Source organism: Anser cygnoides, chromosome 2 (assembly GCF_040182565.1).
Source record: "Anser cygnoides isolate HZ-2024a breed goose chromosome 2, Taihu_goose_T2T_genome, whole genome shotgun sequence".
Classification (NCBI taxonomy): domain Eukaryota; kingdom Metazoa; phylum Chordata; class Aves; order Anseriformes; family Anatidae; genus Anser; species Anser cygnoides.
This window is the reverse complement of record NC_089874.1, coordinates 104,932,540-104,940,657: the sequence shown is the minus strand read 5'-3', so window position 1 is coordinate 104,940,657 and position 8,118 is coordinate 104,932,540.

Genomic DNA, 8,118 nt, shown 5'->3' with positions numbered 1-8,118 from the left:
TTCTATTTTGTATAAGAAAGCCTGTAAAGCAAGAGACAGAGAGAGAAAGAAATATTTTCTTGTAAAGATGAATTCCTATACATGTCATGAAAATATAAGTAAATGAAAAATATATAAAAAATAAATATAAAAAATATATAAATATATAAATATAAATAAAAATATAAAAAATATTAAAAAATAATCTGTTGCATTTGTTAAGCAATTCCTATTCCATTCAAATCATACAGTTAACTATCACTCATTTCAAAGAATCATTGAGTAGTTTGGGATAGAAGGGCCCTTAAAAATCATCTAATTCCAACCCCACAGCCTTGAACATTTCCAGGGATGGGGGCATCCACAACTGCTCCAGGCAACCTGCTCCAGGGCCTCACCACACTTAGTAAATATTTTTTTCCTAGTAACTAATCTAGCCTCTTTTAGTTCAAAGCCATTACTCCTTGTCCTATCACTACGCTCCATAACAAAAAGCCCCTCTCCTGCTGTCTTGTAGGCCCCTTTAGGTATTAGAAAGCCTCTATAAGGTATCCATGGAGCCTTCTCTTCTCCAGGCTGAAGAACCCCAACTCTCTTAGGCTGTCCTCATAGGAAAGGTGCTCCAGCCCTTCTCTGTGGTCCTCCTCGGGACTTGTTCTACTACTTCCATATCCTTCTTGTGCTGGGGGCCCCAGAGCTGAATGCAGTACTTCAGGTGGGGTCTCATGAGAGCAGAGTGGGGGGGGATAATCACATCCCTCAACCTGCTGGCCACACTTCTTTTGATGCGGCCTAGGATACAGTTGGCTTTCTGGGCTGCAAGCACACATATCTGACCCATGCTAAGCTTCTCTTCAACCAAAACCCCCAGGTCCTCACCTTCCTCCTCGTCTCATAGCTGCTTTCAATCCATTCTCCACCGAGCCTGTATTTGTACTTGGGATTGCCCAGGCCCAGGTGCAGGACCTTGCACTTGGCCTTGCTGATCTTCATGAGATTCACGTGGGCTCAGCTTTCAAGCCAGTTCTGGTCCCTCTGGATGGCATTTCTTCCCTCTAGCATGTCGACCATACCACACAGATTGGATTATACGGGGAACACCCACATCAAATCCTCTCTACAACATCCTATGTATGTAGTTCATGTTAACACAGCAAATCACTTTGGGGCCAAATTTGGTGTGAAATGTTGAACCTCTAAACTTTCTTATATCGTTTACAAATAAACATTAAAAAGATGCACACAGACATACACACACATACACACAGAGGATGACTTCCAGAGGTCCTCCAGAATAGAGTTTTAACTTCTATGACTGCTAGATTACTTGCAAGTAACTCTCTTTGTGAAACCTAATTGACATCAGAATAACACTTTTATAAAAAATAACACCATAATGTATGTTTTCATTTTACAGATGGAAAATTAAATGTCTGATCTGTTATGCCAGACACATTAAAAATCTTATGATAGCAGCAAGTATAGAAGACAGAAGTCTTAGTTTCTTGTCTTCATTCTTTATTTTAATAGTAATATATCTTTTCAGGATAATCTTCCCATCAAATTTAAACCAACCAAACAAAAAGCCTACCATCCTTATTTTTGTTGAAGAACAAAAATAACCACATCACAGAAGGGGATTTTTTTTCTGCTTTTAAACTCTTGTCAATTCATGTTTGGAAGATAATATAGAAAAGTTTCAAATCACATTTGCAGCCAAATGAAATTGTGAAAAGGCTATCCTATTACTTGAAGGTAATGAGTCAGAGTGATTCACTGCAGCCTCTTGGTAATTTCTATATGAACCAATCAAATGAAAGGGCACAAAAGCCATTCACAATGAAGATGATCCTTAGTTCTAACTAATGTAAAATCTGATGTCTTTAAAATGAGGAAGACTGAGAAAGAAGGAAATATAAAAGGGAAAGTCTCTGCTTCTCTTCCCTGCAAATTCCCACAACACAAATAATAAAACTTTAAAATCAACATTAGGATAAAACTGACAAATTGTTGGATCTTATATATGGATCTTACATAATTTAAAGAAAGTATGTAACCAAAACAAGAGATTGCTTAACAATTCTGTTGCACTTAAACTTAGAATGAAAGCAGATCCCGTGAGTCAGCAAACATTCTACATAGTCTGTTCAGAATGACTAAAAGCAATAGCATTGGTGTAGCATCACCGTTAGCATGAACAAGAAAATAAATACATCCATTATAGTGAACAAAACTAAGTATAGGTGATATTTATGTGTAACATTCTTAATAAAGAATTAATACATTAGGTGTTTTTTTGTTGTTGTTGTTTTGTTTTGTTTTATCTAAACAGACTACATTTGCTGAAGGCATCTGACCTAAGGATACCTTTTAAATACTCAAAGAACTATAGATGTATCAGTTATTATACAAACATACTCCCACACAAATACATATATTTTTACTTCAGTGCTTGAAATTAGAACCATCATGTGTAGAATAGTATGTGCTATTCCTGTCCAATGTGTAGAATTTTTGTCAGTCTAACCAACAGAGGAAAACCTTATTGCTCTAAAATAAAGGTGCTAATATTTTAGATGAATTGATAAACATCTATATATGTTGAAAAAAATGTTAGTATTAAAAATATGGTCTTATCTAAAAGAAAGCACATAAAAAAGAAACACTTTTTTCTCAACTGTCAAACAGTAGACAGAGTCATTGTGTCCAATTATCTAAACCAAGCCCATTAATTCAGACACATGCTGCTATTCTTTTCGGTCACCAGAAGAAAAAAAAAGGCCTCACATGCAGTGCTTGTTGAGGACCTTATGGAGGGCTAGGTACTGATCTCCACCTAAAGGTTTTATAATGAAAAATAGATATTTCAGAGTAGATGCTGCAGACAGTGAGCATGGCACGTGTTTTGCTGCTTAGCACTCCTATCCTGCACACTCCCTAGTGAAAATTTGCCTTGCCTTGTCTTGCCTTGCCTTCTCTCTCTCCCCCCTCCTTTTCTCCTCCTCTCACATTCTCTTTCTCTCTTTCTCCCTTTGTCTCTCTTATACATTTTTATATGGATAGCCTTATGATACACAGTCACTGTGCTGGGAAGAAGTAGGGAAGCTTTGTGCAGTCCTTCCTGCAAATTTTCTTCTGTTTTCCAAAATGTTGCTCACATAAACCTAATATGTCTGCAAATTAAAATATTAGCTCATACCAGTTTCAGCCATGCTCCTCCTTTCACTTAATATTATTAATAAAGCATCATTTAATATATCTGGATTACTTATGGGGGCATGCAGTGTGTCAAGAACCACTTGATTTAAATGTTTCTTTTGAATTATTGTATGTGCCTTTTTCCCATAAAGAGTTCATTATTTAGGATTTGAATGGGTCTCTCTATTAAATTGTTAGGGCAAAACATCATCCTTGGCAAAGGAAGAGCTATTGTATTGAAGAATGCATGATTGCAAGGTTCCCTTTTTAATAAAAGTATTTTTCATTAGAAATAATTTAAACAATTGTTATCCTCTTTAGATATGATCTTCTTTGATGCCAGAAGATCATCATCAAATGGAAAATGTAAAATTTGTAAGCTGGAGATAGCTTTTGTGTGCAGGCACAATAGTAGAGCTACAGGTCTATTTTTGTCTGTCTCTACATCTAATTTAAATGGAAAGCCCTTTAACAGTCTAGAACCATTTTGTATAAACATTCTTCAGAGAGGTCTCACTTTTTTTCTTTTTATTCTTTTTCATCTTTATCTATCTTTATCTTCTCCTCCCTTTCTTCTTCTCCTTCTCCTCCTCCTTCTTTTTCTTTCTTAATTTATTTTTTCCTCCATTTGCCTGTTTGTTTGTTTTTCATACAACTTATTCATATCCTGATCTTCCCATAATTTTCTAAAATTATTTTTTAATTCTTTTTCTTCAATAATCCAACCTAAAAAAATATTCTAAAAAAGTAAACTGAGGGAAAAAACTATCGGTGAAGTTTCATATTCAAGAGCACTGAATTATGCCATTATGATTTTCCTCTATTAGTTTTGTTTCATTTTCACCTCCTAGAAAAGCCAGCTGATATCAAAGAATCTCAGTCGCAACCTGACCTGAGCCTGAAGCCTTCTAATGGAATCTTTATATAAGCTTGCTGTAACATTTTTAACTTTTTCCTCAAAGTAATTTGGCCTGTGTCAACCTCGTTTTATTATACTATGGCTTCTTTCTTTGTTTTGTTTCTGATTGTCTTCTTTCATTTTTGTTTGTTTGTTTTGTTTTTATTTGAATAATTTATTTCATCAATATATGTTGTTATCCTGTTCATTGTATTGATATTTCAGACATTCTGAAAAGAACAAACCCTTCTGTATACATTTCCAACCTGAATTCTATATTTTGTGTGGCTTACCTTGGTGGGCAACACTTTATGTTTCTCAGACTTCCAGGTAAAATATTACTGATTTTTCTTAAACAAAAAGTCTCTGATTACAGCTGCTTGTCTTAGACTTCATACAAGTCCCTCAAATCTTCTCAGGTCTGAGAACAATCTTAACTGGCTTTTTGGCAACCTCCTGGTTTTCTTTCCTTTCTTTTTCACAGACTGCTGTCTCACTGTTAGTATCATCTTCCCATGGGCCTAGTTAATTTACTCTTTGTTACTTAGCACTTCACTTTCTGATTTACAGTTTTGCCTAAACATCTTTGGATAAGTCTCTTCTTTTTCTTTAGTAACTTATTTTTTCCTCCATTTCCTTGTTCTTTTCTTGTGACTTACCACATTCTTCTATGCATCACCCTTTCTTGCTGAGGAGTTTGCTGTCTAGCTTCTCTTTCTCAGTAAATGTAAGAATAGAGATTTGACAAATAACTCATCTTCTTGTCAGGTGTTAGAAACCTTTTCTGACTTCCATCATCTCTTCTTGGTACATTTTTAGTCCTCAGATCTATTTTTCCATGAATTCTATCTGTCAATATTTAATTCATAACTCCTGTCAGGTAGCCACTCAAGAACAATGTACATCCAGCAGTTTCAGCATCCTGTAATCCATTTTGTCTCCTCCTTTTCTTCTTCTTCTTTTTTTTTTTTTTTTTGGGGGGGGGGAGGACTTTCACAGATTCTCAGAATCTTCCTCAGATTCTGTGAACATCTCTTTCTAGTTCTCGCATTTAAAATGAAAAACAATATTCCAGAAACCTACACCTCCTAGAAAATATTTCTCATTTTCTTCTCTCTATGCCATCCGACCTTTCAGGTCCAAAGTATAGAAACAAAGCTCTTTTCTTCAGCAAATGACAATCTGTCTGTCCGTGGACTGAAGTACTGTGTTTGAGTACCACAAAAAAAAAAAAAAAAAATCTGGACAGATTCTGCTCAAACAATTTTAATAGGCCTGTCAATGGAGGAAGTGTACACAGAAGATACAGGTCTATTTGATATTCAAACTTTACTCCTTATAATCTGAAGACAGAAATTTAAATTAAGAATAGCAGTATCATTTGTAGGCAGCCACTTCAACCTGTTGGTGTGCTTGCAAGATAAACAGATAGTAACGGATGAATGAACATTAGAGTTACTTAATAAACAAGGGGAACAATAACGTTCCCAACTCTTTAAGAACACCAAGATCCATTCCTATATGTAGGCATCTTAGGACATTTATTTTACCTGATGTTATACAAGAAAACCAATCTTTTTTTGTCTGATTCAGCTAATTATATCTTCCCTTAGTAAATAAAGAAATGAGTAACAAGCTTTTCCTAATTTCATTAGATTTTGAAGTTAAAGTGATTTTCATAGATAAAGTTCACATTGCAACTGCAGAATTGATTTTTGACTGAGCCTGCTCAGATATGAAGCTCTAACTTGATAAAATATAGATGAAGAAGTTCACAATTAACTGTGCTTTGGACTATTTCAGTGGTGAACCAAAAACATTAGCTGTCCTCTAATGTGCTGAAGTGGGAAATTAAAAAGGCCCCAACATAAGTGGATTAGACAACTCTTGAGGAAAGTCATTCTGATGGGCTTTAAATGACTTTAAATCATCATTTATAAATCTTCAGTACATGCTTTACTTTAGGCACATGAATCAGCCCACTGACATCTTGGATTTAAACAACTGGAAATGTACATGCTGAATACGTGTTCATTACAGATATTAAAAGTGTCTGAATGCAAGAGATTACTGGAGGAAAAAAAATACTCATATTATATGGTTTTGTCTTCAAGAAAGCTTCATTGTCTTCAAATATTAATGAGGACATCAAAGGAAATCCCAAAGTAGCCTGTCGTTTGAAGAACTTCAATAGCTGTTGCAAGACTATTAGCTGTAAAAGTAATTTAGAAAAAAAAAAAGGGGGGGGGGGGGGGAATGCAAACAGGTTCATGACCAGCTGCTTAGAAACAAATTGTTCTTAAATTTTTAGGCACAGCACATCTCTAATCCAAATGGAATATAACATGTTTATCTTGGGATATAGTCTAATATATGAAAACACAAATATTTATTAACACATTAATGCAAGGGTTGTGAGCTTTCTGGCATCACGCCGTAATAAGCTGTGCATCTGCATACACAGAGGACGACAACACATTTGCATGTGTATGCTAAACCTTCCCCTGTTCTTTCTCCTTCATTGTTCTCTATGACAACCAATTACGTTACGAATTACTAAGCCTGCTCTGCACTTTGTTGAGTACTAAATGGATAGTTAGTCAAAACTGAAAAACTGTGACACTGCAGGGTGAGTGTCAGTTAGACCATTTTTAAATTGCCCTTCAGTTTGCTGGATTAACTCTAATTGATGCCCCAATATCTCGTGAAATAATTTAAAATGTATTTTGACTCCCCAAAGCATTACTTGTGATTATTAAAGTAACATTCACTGTCGAATTGGACAGATTAATTAGTTAGAAAAAGACTGAGATCTCTTTCCTGTGAGGGAGTGTTTGCTATGGACACAGATCTTCCAATATAATAACCAGTTTAAAGATTTTTAATGCATGTTAAATAGACAAAACCTACTAAATACGTTCTGTCTCCCTTTCTGATTAAAAAACAAAGGAACAATCATAAAGACCAAATACACTCACTGTAGTAGGTTGACCTTAACTGGCCATCAGATGTCCACCATGTTGCTCTCTCAATCCTCCTACTCAGCAGGACAAGGGGAGAAAACACAATGCAAAAAACTCACGGACTGAGAAAAAGACAGTGAGATAACTTACCAAGTACTGTCATGGGCAACACAGACTCGGTTTGGATAATATTTATTTAATTTATTGCCATTTAATAACAGGGAGGAGCATTGAGAACTAAAATACATTAAAACCACCTCCTGCTCATTCCCCTTCTTTCCTGGCTCAACTTCATTCTCAATTCTTCTACCTTCTCCAGCAGCTCAACTGTGAACAGGGATGGAGAATAAGGTCTATGGTCAGTCTGTAACACTCTGCTGCTCCTTCTTCCTCACTCTCTTCCCCTGCTCCAGCATCGGTTCCACCCCACGGGATGCTGTCCTTCCCAAACCACTTCAGCATGGGTTCTTCCCACAGGCAGCAGCTCTTCAAGAACTGCTCCCACATGGCTCCGTACCATGGGGTCCATCCCCCAGGAGCAAACTGCTCCAGCAGGGGTCCCCCACGGGCGGCAGCTCCTGCCAGACCCCCTGCTCCTGCGTGGGCTCCTCTCCACGGGCTGCAGCTCCGGCCCGGGGCCTGCTCCTGCGGGGGCTCTCCATGGGCCGCAGCCTCCTCCAGGCCACATCCACCTGCTCCACCGGGGGCTCCTCCACGGGCTGCAGCGTGGAGATCTGCTCCGTGTGGGAGCCATGGGCTGCAGGGGGACAGCCTGCTCCACCAGGGGCCTCTCCACAGGCCACAGGGGAACTGCTGCTGCGTGCCTGGAGCACCTCCTGCCCTCCTTCTGCACTGGCCTTGATGTTTGCAGGGCTGTTTCTCTCATTTTCTTTCTTCTCTCTCACAGCTGCCATTGCATAATGTTTTTCCCCTTTCTTAAATATGCTAAGAGGTGCAACCAGTTTTGCTCATTGTCTTGGCTCTTGCCAGCAGCACATCCCTTTTGGAGAAAGCTGGAACCATCTCTTATCTGACATGGTCTCTTCCTAAGAGTCTGCAGTTTTCTGCCACCAAACCCTT